Source organism: Panthera pardus, unplaced genomic scaffold (assembly GCF_024362965.1).
Source record: "Panthera pardus isolate Hobbes unplaced genomic scaffold, ASM2436296v1 HiC_scaffold_17, whole genome shotgun sequence".
In the NCBI taxonomy this organism is placed as follows: domain Eukaryota; kingdom Metazoa; phylum Chordata; class Mammalia; order Carnivora; family Felidae; genus Panthera; species Panthera pardus.
Genome location: NW_026526732.1, coordinates 95,437,147 through 95,457,889, shown reverse-complemented (window position 1 = coordinate 95,457,889; position 20,743 = coordinate 95,437,147). Strand labels below are relative to the sequence as shown.

At 37.2% G+C, this 20,743-nt stretch overlaps 1 protein-coding gene across 7 annotated transcripts in view; it reads right to left on the bottom strand.

Moving 5' to 3' along the window:
* KHDRBS2 (KH RNA binding domain containing, signal transduction associated 2) overlaps positions 1–20,743 on the bottom strand; it is a 626,804-nt gene that overhangs the window by 9,768 nt on the left and 596,293 nt on the right. For 3 of the 7 annotated variants that reach the window (XR_008422984.1, XR_008422985.1, XR_008422986.1), the window contains 3 exons: positions 16,288–16,321; positions 15,572–15,741; positions 5,800–8,791 (listed from right to left, as the gene is read on the bottom strand). The gene's annotated coding sequence lies outside the window, so the exon portion shown is untranslated. Of the gene's footprint in view, positions 1–5,799; positions 8,792–13,425; positions 13,584–15,571; positions 15,742–16,287; positions 16,322–20,743 lie in introns of those variants that run through there. The other 4 variants (XR_008422982.1, XR_008422981.1, XR_008422980.1 and 1 more) reach the window with 3 other exon arrangements.

The window sequence follows — 20,743 nt, the reverse complement described above, 5'->3', positions numbered from 1 at the left end:
TTCCAGATAAGTCCTTCAGCCTTCCAGCTTTCAATCACCAACATGCCCTTCTTTCTATTGACAGCTACGCACCTCCATTTTCCTGGGGGCTACTTCAACATCTTTCCTGGTGGTCTTTTGGCTTCTAATCTTTTCCTCTTCAACACACACTATCAGATGGTTCTAGATTAGGCTTCCTAAAATATGGCACTTAGACCAGTCTCATGTTCAAAAGCTAGCAGTGGCTTACAAATGGTATCACAAAGTCCACTTCCATTCACTCAGCATTTCAGGCCTCACAAATGTGTCTGGAGTCTACTTTTAAGCACTTGAAACTGTAAAGCAACAGAACAAATTGCACTTCCCTGAAAATACTCTACTTTTGGGTCTCCACTCTTAGGCTTATAAATGTTGTAATTACATAAAACCTCTCTTTCTATACATTTCAGCTTGAGACCCTCCAAATCTTCTTTCATCTTCCTATAGAACTTTAGTCTTTCTTGTCTCTGTCAGACTCCACCTCTTTCTCTGTAAGGTTCTTCCAGCTCTTCATGTGTATCTTTCTTGGACTATTTCTTCTCACTGGTATTGCAAAATGGTATGAGCTTCACTTTTTTAATCAACCCTAAGTTTGTTTGTTTTTTTAATGCTTATTTATTTTTGAGAGAGAGAGAGGGAGAGAGACAGAGAAAGAGAGAGACACAGCACGAGTGGGGAAAGGGCAGAGAGAGAGAGGGAAACACAGAATCCGAAGCAGGCTCCAGGCTCTGAGCTGTCAGCAAAGAGCCTGAAGCGGGGCTCAAACTCACGAATGGTGATATCATGACCTGAGCCAAAGTCGGATGCTTAACCGACTAAGCCACTTAGGACCCCCTCCAATCAACCCTAAGATTTTAAGAACACAACTTATTCATTTCACCTTTGTATCCCTAGTCTCTGGCACAATGCTCTGTGCTTAGAATATGTTTAGTAAATATTGGTTAAAGGGCTGGTAGAAAGAATACTAAAAATTCTATGCAAAGATAGAGATCAAGGCAAGGCAGTGTTTCCACATGTTTAAATATTAAGGTGTTTAAATTCTAATTATTAAATAAATTATTGCCATTTATTTGAGGCTGTAACAGTCATTAGTTTAAGTGCATCTTTACATTGTTACATTTAATCCTCTCCGTTTAATAACTTGCTGGATGAGAAATGTGAGACTTGGAGAGATTAAGTAACTTATCTATACATGGTCTGATTCAAAATCATGTCTGTTTGAAGTCAAGCCTAGTCACTTTTCTATTATTATGTCTGGGAAGTCCTAGGGTTTAGCAGATATAACTCAAAGGATGCCTTAAGAGATTAAAAAAAAAAAAAAAAAAAAAAGACTCATACAGAAGATACTCCCTTTACCCATCCCTTACTTCAATAACAGAAGCTTTTGTTTTTTGCAGTGAATTTTTTTAGTTTTTATTTTTATCTGCAAGGAGGGACATACACTTTCTCATTTTCACTAATTCCTTTGTTAACTATTGTCTTATATACTTAAGGATTTCATAGAGTTAATTTGTTTGGAGGCACTGAAATATATAACCCCTCACATAATGTAACAAGTTGCATTTGCTTCCTCAGAGCAGGCGTGTCATCAGCCTATGTGTGTTTAAACCGTACCATCATATTCTAACATCTATGTTCTAATCCACTTTTGCATCGTTCTCAGAACCAATTTGTAAGTCTTGCAAGAAAATCAATTTCATTACTTGACATTCTCAATTTCATTTTGCTACAAATTCTTTGCAGAAATTCTTCACTTCTGAAAGGATGAGGACAATCATGAGGATACTTAAGATGTGGTTTTCAATTTTTATTATTTATTTATTTATTTATTTATTTATATTTTTTATCTTTATCTAAAAACTTTTTTTTAATCTTTATTTTTGAGAGAGAGAGACAGATAGAGTGTGAGCTGGGGAGGGGCAGAGAGAGAGAGAGAGACAGAATTAGAAGCAGTCTCCAGGCTCTGCTTTAGCACAGAGCTTGATGCGGGGCTGGAACCCATGAGCTGTGAGATCAAGACCTGAGCCGAAGTTGGACGCCCAACCAACTAAGCCACACGGGTGCCCCAAGATGTATTTTTAAAGCCAGTTCCCCAAAGGAATTTAAAAAATTATTTGGGTGATGCATGGCTCCCCATGGTGGCCACTTAAAAGATAGTTCACTTAAATGTGTAAATTCTGGTGTGTGTGTATTCTGATCTGTATACATATATACATATATGTGTTTTATATATATATATATACATACATATATATGTATACATATATATATGTATGTGTATATATATATATATATATATATACATACATATATATATATCGTTAGAACTTATATTAACTACTACTGTATCAGACATTTCAAAAATTTTAAAAAGACATTTCTTGTAGGGATGAAGGTGATAGGAAAGATTTCTTGAAGGAAATGTATTTGAATAAGTAGTCCATGGAGCTCTGGCATGGGAGATGGATAGCCTTAGGATTTGGCATAGCATTTCCTGGAATGCAATTGTATGTGGAAGGGGGTGGGTGGTCAGATGTGTTGGGAAAACTACATGCCTCCCTGGAGGCTTATGGAGCATAATATTAAAGGCTCAGAAATATTAGTCAGAAAAAAAAAGTTTAGCTTTATGTTTCCAACTCATGTGATAATGGATCACCCTTACTTTCTCTATATAACCTCTGATAACACCCCCATTTCCCATGTCAATAGAACTGCTTTTTAGGCTGATGATTATGATGGTGGTAGCACTCATATTTCTTCCAGGAAACATATATTTTGTGTGTGTGTGCCTTGAACAGTTTAACATCTACAAGTTGTATGATTATGGAAAGTTATTTAATCTCTCTGAGCCTAAATCTCCTTATTTGTAAAACAGAGATAGTATAACAGCTATTCTTAAAGTTGCTGAGAGGATTAAATGAGTCAGTCCCTGTAAAGTACTTGGAACCTGTTTAGTTGCTCAGTAATGGCATGATCTTGTCAATTCCCTAGCCTGCAAGAAAGCATTCATGTTTCCACATAGTGGCAATTTTTCCTTTTGGTAGTTTCCAGGTACAGGAATGTTATATAAATGAGCACACAGTGCTGTAGATAGAGGTATGTTTTTCCATAATGAACAATAAATAAACGCTTGGAGCAGCATGTGCAGTATAATAGTTTGTGTTTAGAGAGCACTTTTAGATTTAAACAAAGTAGGTAGGGCCAAAAAAAAAAAAAAGGAAAAAGAAAAAAGAAAAAAAGAATACACAAACTCCTCACCTCTAAAGGACCATTTATTATATTAGAAAAATTTATAGGAGTGCCTGGGTGGCGTAGTCTGTTAAGCTTCCGACTTCAGCTCGGGTCATGATCTCCCAGTTCATGAATTTGAACCTCACATCAGGCTCTGTGCTGACAGCTCAGAGCCTGGAGCCTGCTTCTAATTCTGCCCTCCCCCCGCCCCTCTCATGCTCTGTCTCTCAAAAATAAATAACTATTAACCAAAAAAGTTATATTGGCATTATTATTGGTATGCAAATGTAAAGCACTGGGGAATTATAGAAAGAGGCCTCAGTATATATTATTGATCTGTCCATCATTAAGAAGATAATTATTCTGATTTCCTGAGCTTACAAAGTTGTAAAGACTATGGTCTTTGTAATTTGGCTTTTGCCTATGTTCAGAACAGTCCCTGAGGTTCCTTGACAATCACAGTACCAGAAAAACACCTTCCAGAAAAACACACTTCATCACCTATGCAATCAGAAAGATTTATTAGGTATTTGGACTCTTTTGTATCTAACTTTTATCAGGAAAAAGCTCGTAGAAAACGAGTATATATATATATCTATATATGTATATATATATATAGATTATATCTATATATATATATACATATATAGATATATATATGGTATGTATTCAAATGTACAACCTCTAATCTTCATAACCTCTAATAGTATAGATCTAAGGATAAAATAAGATTACCAAGAAATGATTGTGAAAGCATCCTATAAATGCTAAAACATTATGAAAATATGTTTACTGGTAGCAACAATAATAAATTAGTGTGTGGGATTTTCATACTTAGGTCTAAATTTTACTTATTTCATATCTCACAGGAGGTACCAACCTCAGTCAGTATTTTCACCAACAGATATCAATAAGTCAATAAAACATAATGTTTATATAAGTTAACATGTAATTATCTACAGTTATATATAATCATAAGTTAAATACTGAATTCTAAAACATTTGCTAACTATTTCTCCCTGACATAGAAATTAATTCAGTTCTGTTTTTGTGACACACAGAGTTTTTAAAAATCATTTATAAGACACACTTTTTAAATTTTGAAATCAGGGTGCTTCTCATAATCAATATCCAAGAAGTTTCTGATTATTTATCTTTTTTACTGAAAAACTTTCATTAACTATGTCTTACAAATGATTCTGTTTCATAGTTCAGGAAGTAGAGGATATTGTACCACCATGTGTCTAGAGACCTTTTGTGAAGATAAACGCATATCACTCAATTAGCCTCCATCATCTTTTATGCATTTCATTTATTATTTGCTATGAAGTATTTATGAGTGCTTATTCTACATCATTAAAGTCTGTGATGTGTGTCACAGACTTCTCTAGTATTAGTTTTTGTTTTCACAGGCCAAATTGTGAATGATGTACATGTATCTTAGTAAAAAATATACAGAAACAATGATCTAATGCCGCCATTGCATTCTGAGACCAGCCTTGCCCCTCTAAATGAGAATCAAAAGCTATGGCAGTGAGATCACAAAAAGGGGTTCCAATTAAGAGCAGAGAATTATCTCAGAGGTAACTCATATTCAGATCTTATACAAATTGACCTAACATGCCACTTTTTCTTTATTTTAAATTTCATACAAAGAAGCAAAACCGAATTACTATAATGATATTGTAAGGTATACTTTAAAAAGGCCTTCTGTATCATGCCAGCTTGAGTCTTTGTGAAATTAGCTGCCTTTCTAATTACTTACGATATTTTCATGTTATTCTGTCATCTCTACATAGTCCCTATGGTACAGCACTGGGGAGCCCAGTGTCCCAATATCTTTATATGTAGGGTAAGAGTGGAATCTGACTTTGTAATGAGAAGGAGAAGTGGCCAGTCATACCATCATCATGGAAACAAAAGATGTCCTAGTGTTCCCCAAACACTTGAAGCCCTCTGCCACCACATTAGCAGCACGACCCTTTCCTATACCCATTCTAATACAGTCAGATTGTGCAATTCATTCATCTGTTCAGTCAGAAAGTCTGTATTTTGCACTGTCAGGTGGTGTGGTAGATCCTTGGAATTTAGAGATGAACACACATTCTGCCTCAAGGACAGCCTCATGTGGAGACAAATACTAACCAAGAATATGTGGTATAGCAGTAACATAGAAAAACCACAGGAGCAGAGAAGAGGGCGGTCATTCCAATGCAGCTTGGCTTGATGGGGAAGAGACAGGGTTTTGTCCTGAAGGAGCCAGTGTCTGGCCTGAGTGATAGAGTATGAGTAGGAATTAACCAAGTGGTTATATTTGCATGCTTTTCCTCTTTACTAGATCTCACATTCTGAAACTTCAGATTTACTCCTGAACCCTCCTTATTTCTGTATACTCTTCTTGAGGTAGTATCATTGACACTCGGAGGCCTTTAGTGCCATCTCTATGCTACTTATATCCAGGGAGACACCTGAGGACACATCTTTCCTTGGAGCTTTAGGGGGTATTCAAGGATTTTGTGGCTGATCAAGGAAAAAGATGTGACCACAAGGTGGCAGTAGCACTCACAAACTTTATTGGGAGCTGCTTTGGTAAATTCTTTGGGAAAATCCCTCACAGCAGGGGTCTGTCCACTGATGTTGACCCAGGGCTGCTGCTCAGAAGGGGAGGAGGACAGGGGAAGTCCTGGGGAGGGGGGGTTGGAGAGGGGGCTTCTGTATGTAGAAACTGTGGCTCAGCAGCCTGGCAGGCAGTCTTTGGGTCAGAGAGCTCAGAAGGGCAGCCAGGGTTGGAGTTTCCATGGCCCTGGGGTCATCTAGTGCTAGCAGATATGGGATGAAATTTTACAGGGGAATGCAAAAACAGGAAGGCTCTAAATGGCTAAAAAAAATCTTCTTGTTTGGCCTATTTTAAAAATAAATGGATGTGTAAAAATTTGATTTTGTCTCTGGCGGGCTTTTGAGCTAATGGGTCTCAGCCTGCAGTGAAGAAATAAATGACCTAGGGGCCATCTCTGGCTCATTTATATAACAGCTTCACATCAATATAATCAAATGCTTATTTAACATCTCCATTGGGGTGTCATGAAGGTATCATGAAATTGACCCAATCAAGATGGAACTCCTCGTACTTCTTTAGTTTTTCCTTTTCAGTAAATGGAGCTATCAGGCAGATTTGAAGCAGAAAGTTAAGAGTCATACACGGTTCCTGTCTTTCCAGTCTCATCAAGTTTTGTCATTTCTACCTCCTAAGCATCTCTCATAATTTAGTCATCTACATCTCCATCGACAAATCTCCAGTCTAAGCTAGAAATCTCTCTTGCTTGGATTACTCTAATATTCTGCTAGGTCGTCTTCTTATTTTTACTGATATCCCCTTTCGATGAATTCTCCATACAGCAAGCAGGATTATTTTGAAACATAGATCCTGCTCACCCTAGCTCCTTGTTTATATACCTTTTAGCAGTGTCCGGAGAATGTCCCAATCTGAAAACCCTGAGTGATCTCACCTATACTCGCCTTCCTAGCTCTTGTCACACCATTGCTTCCCATTGCTCACTGGTGTCCAGTTACAGACCCACTGACTTGTGCACGTTCTTTTTCACACCACGACCTCTGTCCCGCTGTTCTTTCTACATGAAATGTGCTCCTCTCCCAGCAATTTGAATGGATGTTACCTTTTCTTCCTTCAGGTGTAGCTTAAATGTCCCTTCCTCATCAAGGCCTCCTGTAATTGCCTCAACATAGCTCTCATCCTCCCCTCTACCCACCTTCATTATTCAATCTCAAGCTCTCCATTTATTTCTGGGGTAACAATGATCTTAATTTATAATTGAGATATTTATAATTGAGACACATCAAACCCTCTCTAGACTCCAGGCTTCATGAAAATAGAAACTTTGCCTTGTTCACTGCTTTTGTTTGCTTTTTTTTTTTTTTTTTTGGCTTTTTAAAAGAACTCTAGTTTCTAATATAGTGCTTGGCACATAATAGAAACTAAATAAATATTTGTTAAATGAAATACATTTTATACTTTCATAAAGAACAAATAAGCAGGGAAAGGTGCAGTCAAGTGGAGAAGGAATTTTTCCTCTTTTTTTTAAGAGCTAAAGGTGTTATTGTATTATGTTATACTGTTAACATGGAAAATTTGATGCCTTTCTTGCTAAGGTAAAGGAATTCAAACACCTATGGGGAATATGAATTGCCTTTAAATGATTAAGTTTGAAAATCATTGAAGTAAATCACTTGTGAGGCCTTAACAAGTCTGGGGTGTTTTTGTTTGTTTTGTTTTTTTGTCTTCATTTTTGTTTTCGTTTTTGCTTTTTGGCTGGGGGTATTACAAAGTAGATTGTGATCAAATATTCTCCAAATTTTTTAGGACAAGAAACATGAAACAAGAGTAATCTTCATATTTGGTATTTAAAAGTTATATAAAGGGACATTTTCTATCAGGAGTAAGAATTAAAGAAAAACTGCTCAAGAGGACTTAATAAAACCTTAAGAATTATTTCTAGCATGCCATTTTATACCTCTAATGCATCTATGGCTATCTTCCCTTTTATACTTACTGTTACTTATATGGACATTCTCTCTTTTTTCCTTACTCGGTCTTAGTGGGGATTAATCCCTTCTGCATTAGAAGTAAACCTGCTTTAATTTGGAATTGTTCACAAAAACAGTAATACAAAAACTAAGGATATGATTAGTGAACATTTACTGTGTGTCTACTATGTGCCAGGCATTATGCTAAGGGCTTTACATGTTCTAACTTATTTAATCCAGTAAGTAGCCCTATGAGTTAGGTGTTATTATAATCTCCATTTTGCAGATGAGGAAACAGAAACAAAGCAAGGTTACCTACTTGCCTGTGATCTCACTGTTAGGAAATAGTGGACCCAGGACTTGAAATCAGGCAGTCGGACTCACTGTCCTTGTTGTCAAAAACCATACCCTGCTGCTTACTCCTGTAATTATGTCCTTCTCTTTCTTTTTAGTGATCAGAAATTTAGGTAGGGGAATGGGGTGCACATAGTATCGATATATCCTTAAGATATCAGGACTGTGTTCATAGAGAGGAAACAGAAGGCTGCAGTGGTAAATGTAGGAATGTCCAATTCGTTTTTGTTACGCTATTTGGAAACTGTTAGCTTTTTGCTGAAATATTTGTTTTTATTAGTGGGTAGCACCAACAGTGAGCAGCAAAGACTTTCTTGTCTTCCTCTTTCTTCTTTCCAGATAAAGACAAACTGAGAAGTCTGGGAGGCTCTTTCTTGGAGGAGACATTATTGCAAGTCTGTGAAATTTTGGAGTAGAGAGAAGAACATTGACTCCTTTTCTATGCTTCCATTTCTTTCCTCTTTCACTTTTTGGCCAGTACAACGTAAGATCTGATGTGATGAAAGTTGGAAAGAATTCTTTGCTCTCATAGCTTCATTTATTCACATGTTATTTATTCAACAAATATTTCTGAGTATGTACTATGTGCCAGGCTCTGTGTTAGGCTTGGGTGTTAAGTGGTGAAGCAAGTCATGGTGAAGAAAACCTGTAGAGGGAAAGAGAAAAATGAAAACATAACACACACATGTATACACCAACACAAATGGGTTTTTTTTGGTGTATATTACTTACACATATACATGCTTATACTTACATCTATATTTTACACATTTATATAAATCTAACTTGTTTACTTTATGTGCTTATTCTACATATACTTTATGAACATATACATATATATGTACATATGTATATATACTTATGTATGTATCTCTATATATGTATATATAGCTAGATACAAATTATCCTAAGTGCTATGAAAGAAATGAACAGGTTCCTTGACAGAGAACCAGTTATGGATTGTGGGAACTACTAGAAGGGCCATGGTGAGTCCTTAGGGGGGAAGTAGCTTAGGGATATAAGGCTTTAAAGAAAAGTGGCAAAGGGGGTCTTTTCCCCCTGCTGCCCAGCCTAGTCCACAGACTCTCTGACCTGGAATAATGGAACAGCTCAGAGCTGTGTTCTGTGTGGTTGACCAAATGCCCATGGCTGTAACACACCGACATGTTCATTTGACAAGGAACTAAAAATACTAGCACAGATACTGGTGAAATCGAGAAGACATTTAGTTCATAAGCCTATGTTGTGAACATGCTGTGAGGACATATAAAAGAAAAGTACCTCTGACCACAAAGATCTGAGTCTAATTGGGTAGAATAAACAGATGCATGAGGAATGGCACCAGAGGCAATGGACCAAAATGTGCAAAGAGAGCCATTATAAATGGAAGAAACAGAGCATGGCTGAGCTCATCCTTTTCAAAGGAAATGAGTTAGAGGCATGGCATTTATTTTATTGATGGTGGAGGCAGTGGGAATATAGTTAGATGGACACTGAAAATTAGGGCTTAAATTTAGGAAGCCAAACACAGAGGATGCAACTTCTACTGAAGGAGACTGTAAACAAGGCAAAGATTTGAGAAGCTCCGTTCCAAACTTGTTATAGTACTTGTGTGCCTATTTCCCTATTTATCAATGTTGCTTATCGGTAAAACATAGCACTTCCATATGTGGGGCACAAACACCAGGCAATTTGTGGAATAATCAGTGTCTCTTCTATGTTTGTTAGTAAAATATTCCTAGTACAAAAATGAAACAAACGTTTCATCCCATGATTCTAAAATTAATTTTTGTCCCGCATGAGAGGCCTTGGAACTTTCAGCAACAGTTCAACAAATCTATTTTTGAATAATCCCTGAGTGCCAAGGAAGTTATGGAGCAGCAGGACTACAAAGAGGAAACATAGTTCTTTCATTTTGGAGCTTAAAGGCTAACTCAAGACAGAGAGACACAGGCATATATATATCATACAGTGCAGTCTGGGGACCCGAACAAGGGACAACCAGCGTCACCCTGATGATGTGTAGGAAAGTTTAGAGAACACACCTAGAAAGATGGTTATTTGAGAATTGATAACACAAGAAAATAGGAGGAAGGAGGGTCCTTTCAGGATGGGGGAGAAGTGTGACGATGCAGTAGGATGAAGTGTAGGAAAAACATGAGAAGCCTTTATAAAATATTATTTTTAGAAACTCAGCATTAAGGTATGTTTCAATGTTCAAGTCCAAACTAATTTTAGCAAATGCACGGGATGTACAACCCTAGTTTGATACTTTTGGATTGAGATGATATTCATAGAACTAATTTAAACTCCTTAAAACCATTTTAAGATACAGAGTTGTTTTGTGACCCAAACTTCCTTTCATGGAAAGAAAGAAGAGGGGCAGAATTTTAGAATAACAACAGCTAATAGATCCTATTGCAATCTTGTCATTCTTTTTCAAATATTTATTTACTTTTTTATTATTGGGCGAGTGCAAGCAGGGGAGGGGCAGAGGGAGAGGGGGACAGAGGATCTGAAGCAGGCTGTGTGCTGACAGCAGCGACCCGATGCAGGGCTCAAACTCAAGAACCACGAGATCATGACCTGAGCCAAGGTCAGATGCTCAACTGACCGAGCCACACAGATACCCCTCCAATCTTGTTGTTCTTATATGTGTGAGTAATCTGCAGATTCTGGCATCCTTTTCGACTTTCTTTGAAAGGTATTAACATTTGTGAGAATCACAACCGATAGGTGAACTTGCAAGGTGTGGCCAGAAAAAGGGGTCAGACTAGGCTGACAAGTGTAATGGCTGAGAGTCTTGTGACACTGAGGTTAAAAGAAACAAGGAAACATACTTTTTCTCTGCCTCCATGTCAGGGATACAGCAACATAGAGCAGGCTCCAGGTAAGATTTATCATGTAACTAAGGGGAAGAGCTGCAAAGGGAACAGTGATTGCAAGAGTTCATGCTCAAGAAGGACCTCTGAGATCTTCATGATGAGTACAGAGGAACTGTACTTCCCACAGTGTTATTTGCCTAAGAATTCAGTTGACCAGGTTGCCTTTGTTAGATCTTGGGTCAGTCGGGGTCCAGTCAAGGAAAATGGGATCTCCCTGTGATATTCATTAAATGAAGGATTCAAATGCAGGGAACTGATTAAAACATGAAGCAGGTGATAAAAGAGACAGAAGAAGGGAGGGAGGGGAGGGAGGATGATGGGTATTGAGGAGGGCACCTTTTGGGATGAGCACTGGGTGTTGTATGGAAACCATTTTGACAATAAATTTCATATATTGAAAAAAAATAACAGAGCATTACAGATGAATTAAAAAAAAAAAGAGACAAGCCAACCAGAGAAAAGTGAGGCAACAGGAATGAGCTGTAACCAACCCTAGCTTCAGGGACACAGGTTAAGAAGAGGCTGCTGTAAGGCAGGAGGCATGGGTTACCCAGGTAAGAACTGGAACCGTGGCAGGCTTCGTTGCTGGGAGGCGGGCATGGAAGAGACACAGCTGCTGCCTGAGAAGGTGCAGGAGACAAACGATGTCGAGAGAAGGGCCCTGACTGCTCCCTTCTTCCCCATCTCCTGTGTCCTCCCAGTGTCCCCATCCTCACATCTCACTGGCAGAAGCCAGCTACAGTTCCCCTGAGACTGCCCTCTGGGAAGGGAAGCCTCAGGGGTCAGAATTTCCTGTCCCCTAGTGAGCCAGAGAGAGGGCTCTTTCAAAACCACTCAAGACGCCATCAAGAGAGTTTAGTTCTAGAAATCACGGGACTATCTTGCTGACAAAAGGAAGCATTCACTCCAAAGAATGGGTTCTTAGAAGTTTTGAGTATAAGAAAAAAAAATGTTTAAAACATGTTTCCTCTTTCTCTGCTTTTTGTGGATAGAAGGTCAGCATAACATCAGAACATCTGCATGCACACCCCCAAACTTAGTTCTAATTTGGCAAAAACACTCATCAGTAAAGAACGCTGATTTTTTTTCCTCTAAAAGAAATTGCATTTTAATGTCCTATTTTGTAAAACTTAGCCCACATTGAAGATTTTCTGTTTGTTGTGCTAGTACATTCTACAAATCAGAAAATCCCTGAATTATCAAACAAAGGCTTATTTGCCTAAATTACCATGCTGGCCTGACACTGAGATGTGGGGTTTGTTTTGAGTCTTTGCACATTTAGTGACCTGCGGTATTTTGATAAATGCCATTGCCTAGAACTATTCAGTAGGAGGTTTGGGCACCATCTGTGTTTGTTTCTGTAGGAGCAGTAACTGCCTAGAGAAAAATCTGATGCTCATTTCAAAGATGCAGTATAAACAAAATTCAAGATGATGGCTTTAACATAATTATTCCACCTTTCATTTACATAGTACTTTATGCATTTCAAAGTGATTTGATATGCTTTCATTTAACGGATCTTCACAGAACTTACGGAAGTTAGGTATGGGCTTCTAAAACATGTAAAAGCTCAACAAGGAAAATAACACTGAAAATAGGCAGTCTTTTCAGAGAAGACTATAAAATACCATATAGTTTCATCTCCTGCTGATGGTAATAGAAAATACTTATTGAGCACCTACATTCCCTGTGCCAGGTACTTTAAAAATGCATCACATAGATTAACTCATTTAATCATCAGAACAATCCTATGATGTAGGTATTATTATATTCTTATTTTAAGGAGAGAGGGACTAAAAGAGATGGGGAGGTTAACTGACATAATAAGAGATATGAGCCTTAGCAGTGTAACAAAATACTGTCTTTCTTAAGCAGTGATTTTTTAAATATACACCTAGCAAGCAGTGTTCTTAATTACAGACATACATTTATATTGGGTTTCTTCTTTTAAATTGTGCAAGTAACTCAACAGTGTGCTGCTAAACTGGCTTTTCTTTCTGCCAAAGAAAAAACAAAGCCGTGATTTGTAGCATGCTATGGTTTGAATGTTTGTTCTGCCCCCACCCCCCAAATTCATGTATTAGAATCCTAACACCCATGTGATGGTGTTAGAAGGTGGGGCCCTCATGAAGGGGAATGATGATCTTATAAAAGAGATTTCACAGAGCTCCCTAGCCCTTCTGCCATGTGAGGATAGAAGAAGTCTGCAGTCTGGAAGAGGGCCCTCACACAACCATGCTGGCCCCCTAATCTCAGATGCCCAAGCTATGGAACTGAGAGAAATGAATTTCTGTTGTTTAAAAGCACCAAGTCTGTGGTGTTTTTTAAAAGAACAACCTGAATGGATTGAACTAAGACAAAGCCCTGGACAATTTCCATGGTATAGGTAATCCACCAGAGTCCACTTGAAGCTACCAAAGTGAAGTCACTGAAGAGATGCACATATTTGGATCATTGGCATATGGGTCCAGCATCCCAGGGGCTGACTAAAATTACTGTTGTACTCAAGACGACATGTATGCTATGGATGTGATGATCCACTCTTGAAATATTCTTAAAACACAAATTCATTTTATTTTCAGCTGTTTTATGCAACTCAATATGAATTAAACTGTTTTAGATATGTTCACATTCAATCACTGCTTATAATGAATTTTGTAATCATGTGTTATGCTGGAATGTTTTTCGCCGATGATAATCAGGCTTGTCTGGGATGAGGCAGTCATGTGGCAGCTGGAGAGGGGAGAGGAGAGGCCGAAAAAGTGCAGCTATTTATATGATGATCAGTAGATATATACCTTGAGCCGGGTACCAGTCATTTTTCAAACCACAGATCCTTAGGTTATTTTGCAGCCGGTATGGTTACTAAGAGTCCAGTTAGCAATCTGGAAGTTCTGGGTTTGGGTTAACCTAAGAATTCCATGTGTCTATTACAGAATATAGTCACCTCAAGAGTCCATCTAATGGTCCTTTAAGGAAGAGTGGCCATTTGTTAAAGCCCCTGTAGCCTAGAGCCATGTCTGAACCAGAAAGAATGGGGATGGACAATCAGGACTTCCCTTGAGTGGTACCAAGGCTGAGCTCACAGCCATCCTGTTCTGTGAGAGCTGCTTCTACCCAAGCTCCTCCTTCTGGATCCTACCTGTCCCTTCTCTAATACCAAAAATAAATATCTGCCCTTATTGTCACAGCTGTCTCACGTTAAAAATGTTTTACAAATACATGTCCACAACTAAACACCATGTAATGCCTTCACTTTCCTTTTTATTCTCCAAGACATACATGAATAATAAATTAAAAGCTTTGTCATCATGTCACCATATTCTTTTCTCATCTGTGTTTTGTTTTCTGTTTATTCTTTCTTCTTTCTGTTATTTTCTCCCCTAGGAAACTGTTTCCAAAAGTATTACAAAATTCCACTGGGGGAATATAAATATCTTTTTTATATATATATATATAAAACAATAACAACATTACTAACAAAATGCTAAGAAAACTTGGCATGGTTGGTGTTGGGAAGATGCGATGCGGCAACATAAAGTTTCTAAGTGATCTTTTTGGCAGTCACGCCTTTAAAACAGTTAACACCCCAAACCACATCAATGGCAAAGCAACCCTATTCTACAAAAAAGCTGGTCTGCAGAAGGCTTGGGAAAGCTTGTAAAGGCTCGCTCCTTCCCACTGACAGGTTTGGCAATTTTGTCCTCCGTGGAGAGCCTGGTCTGAAAATAGGGGTTTACCAGTTGTTCTGGGTACAAACATACATGGACAATGCCTCCTGCTGCTAAGATGCTTACAACTCTTCTGCCTTTTCCACTTTTCTTCTTTCCCTTCCATCTTTTTAATTGCTAAAGAAAAGGCCTAAAAGCTTACTTTTATAAAGTAATGATTGTTGAAAGTCTTTGCCAGATCACTGGTTCTGGGTCGAGAAACAAAATACCAAACTAACCAAAACCTTCATAGATCAAATGCTTGATCCTTCAAGTGGAGAATATTGGAATTTTCCCCACAAACAAGGTGGAATGAATAAACTGAGTAAACCTAAATACTTCACTCATTCAATAGACAAATATATGTTATAGGCATATTTTAGATACCAACGTCTATGATAAAGATTTAAGAATTCATATTTGAATAAAATATAGATTTTGTCCTTGGCAGTTTGCAGTCTAAACTGCATTTACTAATTATGACAAAAATTCTTTATTTAAGGTAGCATAATCTATAATCTCTATACATATATATATATATATATATATATATATATATATATATCTTTCTCTTTCTCTCTCTCTCTCTCTCTCTATATATATATATATATATAATATCAATACATAATCCATAATAATATATAAGCTTTCAAGCAAGACTTTAAACCTGAATTTCATATCAGAAGATAATGGAACATTTCCAGGTGTTACAAATTGTATTATCTCTTCCAAAGTAATCCAATAGGAATCTCAAATGCAGGAAGAAAACTTTAAAGGCAAGATTTCATTTTGAGCTAAGAGTAAAAGAAAAAAAAGTTCCGGTTTACCTACCTTCTGTCCATATCTGACTTTTCATCCAAATCTCACCTCTTCTATGAAGCCATCTTTTAAAATCCCAGCCCAGATTAACCTCTTCTTTCTTAAGCTGCATAATTAACATATTAATATGTTCCACATATATTTTAATCAGTGGTTGTTATTCATAGTCACTTCAGAATCACCTGCAGAGTTTAAAAAATACACATTTCCAGGCTCCAACCTCAGAAACGTATTAAATCAATGCAAATATGGTCTGGGCATTTGTATTTTTAAAGCACACCACACATAATGTACTCCCAGTTAAGAAACACTGTTCAAATTACACTATATGATTTGGTATCTTATAATAGCATATAATCCATATAATCCATATTTATACATTTATATTCTTAAATCCCCAAGTGAATTTTAAGCATCTTCTGGGTATAGGCACAGACTTCTATTTACTTTGTTCTCTGCAGCACACAGAACCTATTCTGCATGAGGAAGAATTTCTACTTCTTTTCTGAAAAAGGAATTTCCTTGCAACAACCTCTATATAATACGCTCATATCTGCTTTTCTATTCATGTTCTTTACACAGTGGTGGAACAAAATTGATTATAAGCAAATATTATTTATTCATCTTTATTTAATATTGGCCTTCAGAAAAGTGTCTGAATTAGGGCAAGCCCTAGAGAGTTTCATAAAAAGATACTATAATTCTAGCATAGTGGAGTTCAAACTTACATTTGTTCAAATCCAAATCCTCTTCTTATTTGGCCTATGGTGAGGAGAAAAACAAAAGAAACAAGTTTATAAAGTGCATGCCCTTAGTAAGCACTCAATGCATGATAGCTAATATAAATATGAGTTATTAAGAAAGTCTCTTCACCCTCCCCCTCCAAATTTTCTTCAGCATACAGATTTCATGCCTTATAGCCTGATAACCAGTTACTACCAGAGACATCTAATCTAGTCATAGAATGTCAGAGTTGGGGAGGCCTGCCGAAATGAAATGATCCCCAATCTTCCTTTTAACCTCTGAACCAATTTAGGGCTCATAGCTAAAGCAATCCATACGCATTTGTGGGGTTGAAATGTTCTGCCTCACAGAGTCAGAAAACACAAGGAAAACCCTCAGTACAAAAACTAGTCACTGAATAAATAATTGTTATTATCATTAGTGTAGTAATAGTAATATCCTGAACTATAACCTAGTTCAGTGCTCTTTTCTTGCATCCTAAAATGCACATTCCTTATAAAAATATAGTTTTATAACATCTAGGAAGAATAATAAATTACAAGTCTTGATAATCTTTGACTGTATTCAGTAAAACCAAGTTACTCATATCAACCAGCAAATAGGAAGACAGTGTACCATCGTCTGGCCTATGTTGTTAAAGAGTCAGACCTTTGTCTAGTTTCAGGTTTGCCCACTATGACAGGAGGCCATGCTATTCAGTCTCTCTGTCTCTGTTTAATCAGCTGTAAGATGGGAGCGATAAAATATCTCCCTCATTGGGTTGTTGTGAAGAATTCACTCTACATGAAAGCATTTCAGTATTGGACAAATGACAAGCTTCCAATAAAGGTTATTTTATTATTATTAACATTTTATTATTATTTATAAAGTTAACCATAATTAGTCATCCATATTGGGACACATTTGAGAATGAAAGGTGGTGCTATTAATAATTACACTGGAATAGGGGCGCCTGGGTGGCTCAGTCGGTTAAGCGTCTGACTTCAGCTCAGGTCACGATCTCACGGTTTGTGAGTTCGAGTCCCGGGTCGGGCCCTGTGCTGACAGCTCAGAGCCTGGAGCCTGCTTTGGATTCTGTGTCTCCCTCTCTCTCTGCCCCTCCCCCACTCGCACTCTGTCTCTGTCTCTCAAAAATCAGTAAACGTTAAAAAAAAAAAATAATTACACTGGAACAACAGGCATAAACCAGGGTGCATGGTCACCTTATCTATACTATATTTTCTAGCTGAAAACAAATTCCTAAGGGAGTGTGAGACTGTGCAGAAGAATTTACATGGAACTCTTTGAAAAGATTGTATGTTTGGGTCAGTTCCAAGATGGGCACAAAATAATGCTGCTGCCTTCTCCCAAACTCCTGTGAGACAAAAAAGGAGTCACTGATGTTTGCATTGTATTTATAACTTAGCTGAAGAATTTCCTAAAGTCTCTCTGGCTAGGTCAAGGAAAATGCACTTTAATGTTTTTTCTTTTTTAATTTAATTTATTTTTTTTTAAATTTTTAATGTTTATTTATTTTTGAGAGAGATCAAGAGACCGAGTGCGAGTGGGGGAGGGGCAGAGAGAGAGAGAAGGAGACACAGAATCCAAAGGAGGCTCCAGGCTCTGAGCTGTCAGCACAGAGCCCGACACAGGGCTCAAACCCACCAGCTGTGAGATCGTGACCTGAGCCGAAGTCTGATGTTTAACCGACTGAGCCACCAAGGTGCCCCTTTAAATTTTATTTTAATTACTTTCAAGAGAAACCTTCTGAAATCTCTTATGTAGTTTCCTGTCTCATTAAAAAATATATATATACACTGTAATTTATACTCTTGAAACAAATGGCTTTTTTTAAGTTTATTTATTTAAGTAACCTCTACAGCCAAAATGGAGCTTGAACTCAGGATCCTGAGATTAAGAGTTGCATGCTCTTCCAACTGAGCCAGCCAGGCACCTCGCAAATTATTTTTTTAATAATAATAATAAAATAAATACAATAAGACAAAAAGGTGGCATTGGGAAGGATGACTAAGGTAACTCTTCAGACACAGGCTCCATAAAGATGTGTCATGTATAGGGGATGACATTTCCTCTCCTCAGGAACTTTCTGTCCCCCATCTCCATATTAACAAAGAATGTGTGACTATTCATCACAAGCTCTCAACAAAATATATTTCCTGATTGATTTTTGTTTTAATTTTATTCTGGGACACAGAAATTCATAACCTCAAGCTCTGAAGGTATAAGGCACATGAAAATTGTGTACACAAGACAATCAGCATATCACTGCTATGCTGCTACAATGTAGGAAGCCCTAGGTAAAAAAAACTAGTCACTGAATAAGTAATTGTTACTATCATTACTATGGTAATAGCAATATCCTGAATTACAACCTAGTTCAACTCAGTGCTCTTGCACCTTAAAATGTACACTCCTTGTAAAAATATAGTTTTATCATAGCTAGGAAGAATAACAGATTATAGCTCATTGAATTATAACATTCATTGAATGTCCCACTTAGCTTCTATCAGATGCAAAGAACTGCTTCATCCGTTTAAGCACTTCTTTTTGGGCACATAACAAAGTGTTCTGTACCTGTCTTGTAAGCAGAGTGCACAAATGAAATCACAAACAGATGAGGGGGCTCACCTCCATCGTTTAAAACATTGAACTTCAGTGTCAGATTTATTCCTTCTTTTGTTTTCTCTATCATACATCTTCACCTATAGTCCCAGATGAGCAGAACAATTTAAAGCATTATGCAGTCGCACATATAGGCATCTCTAAGGCACTCCCATATGGTATATCAATTCAGTTCATGGCAAATTTAACAGCAGCAGCAGCAGTTGTCAGACATACTCAAAACAAAATAAATTACCCATCCAACCCGTTGTCCTTAAGTGCTTTTTATATTCTGTGTTTTAGAAAACCAGTTTAACTTTAAGCAGCATTGTAGCTATGATCAGTCTCTCCTGAGGAAGTTTTTTATGAGATTGAATGAAGATAATGACAACCATTAGTCATTGCCATTAGCATAAGGCATGAGGCACACTACAATATTTATAAGCAGCTAAGTCATGACAGTAAAAATATGACTTCCTATAACTTGGGCAGGCTTCTAACTATGGCTGACTGCCATTCTGTAAAGTGAAACTGGTCTAAGTCTGGTAGTAGTATATTTAATGGCGTGTTCGTCATAAGACCTAATTGTTTTCCACCACAGGGTATGGAACTTTATGTCCTCTATCAACCAAAAACAAACAGTCATACTGCTTAATGGCTGTTCAATTAATGTTTATGTGCTACTTTTACACCCTGAATTATTTGATGAATAAACTCTAAGAAGCTATTTGAGAACTAAGTTTAATGGAACCTCAACGACAATAAAAAATTCCTAGAATTCTAACAGTAGCTCAAATTATCAGCTAGGCAATATAGAACATATATTGATATTCAAAAATCTTCTACTTGCCTGATGAAGTGACAGAAAAATCAAACTTTGGAAGGAAATGATCTATGTAGCCTGAGCCTTGCTGCCTTCAAATTGAAGATCAAAATAGGATTAAAATTAAAAATGACCAGGTCAGACTAGGTCAAAAGTGAGACGGTTTATTATTCTAAGAAAGGCTCAGCTTTTATATTTCAAGGACTTTCTTATAACTTTTTACCTGCTAATATTTCTACTTTCCTTACATAAAGACTTAGCAGAAAGCGCCGGTTGATTAAAAATGTGTTAAGTCAGCACCCTCTTTTGTTAGAAGTTTTGTGAAATTACTAAAAAGACACTTTCACTGAAAGATTGGCACTTTAGAATTTATGAGAAAAAGTGATTTCTGACTTTTGTAGTTATTTGGATATAGCAGTGTTATATCACTCACTTGTTTTTCTTCTGATAAGAGTCCTGATTGGTCTCCAACTCTAGGGCAGTTAATTAATAGTACTCACTATTGTTCCAAATTGGTTGGGCACCATCAGACACAGGAAAAGGAAAGAAAGACAAAAACAACAAAAAACAAGAACCGAGGACATGAAAGATATTGCGAATTTCCTTTGCAAATTACAGATCCTTGAACACTACACACAGTATTTGCAAATGCTGATGTATATATTTTAATAGAACTGTGGCTGTCCTCTTCTTCCTGTCCTGTGGTTTAAACAAGGTTCATACACGAGGTTCATAACTACACGAGGTTCATAAACAAGGACACGAGGTTCATAAACAAGGACAAATGAGATAGCAAGTTCAAGAGATGTTAAATGTTCTTGACAACTCCCTACTAAAAACACAAGTGAAAAATGACAAACTTCTCACCTGGTTGATTGAGGATTAAATCTCACTGCTTTTGATTACAAGTCAATGAACCTTTCATTTTTAGTTCATTTTGTGTTTCTTAAATAGTGTTTCACTGAAACATATGTAATCGAATTGATTTGAATTTGATTAGTTTAGCACTACAGTCT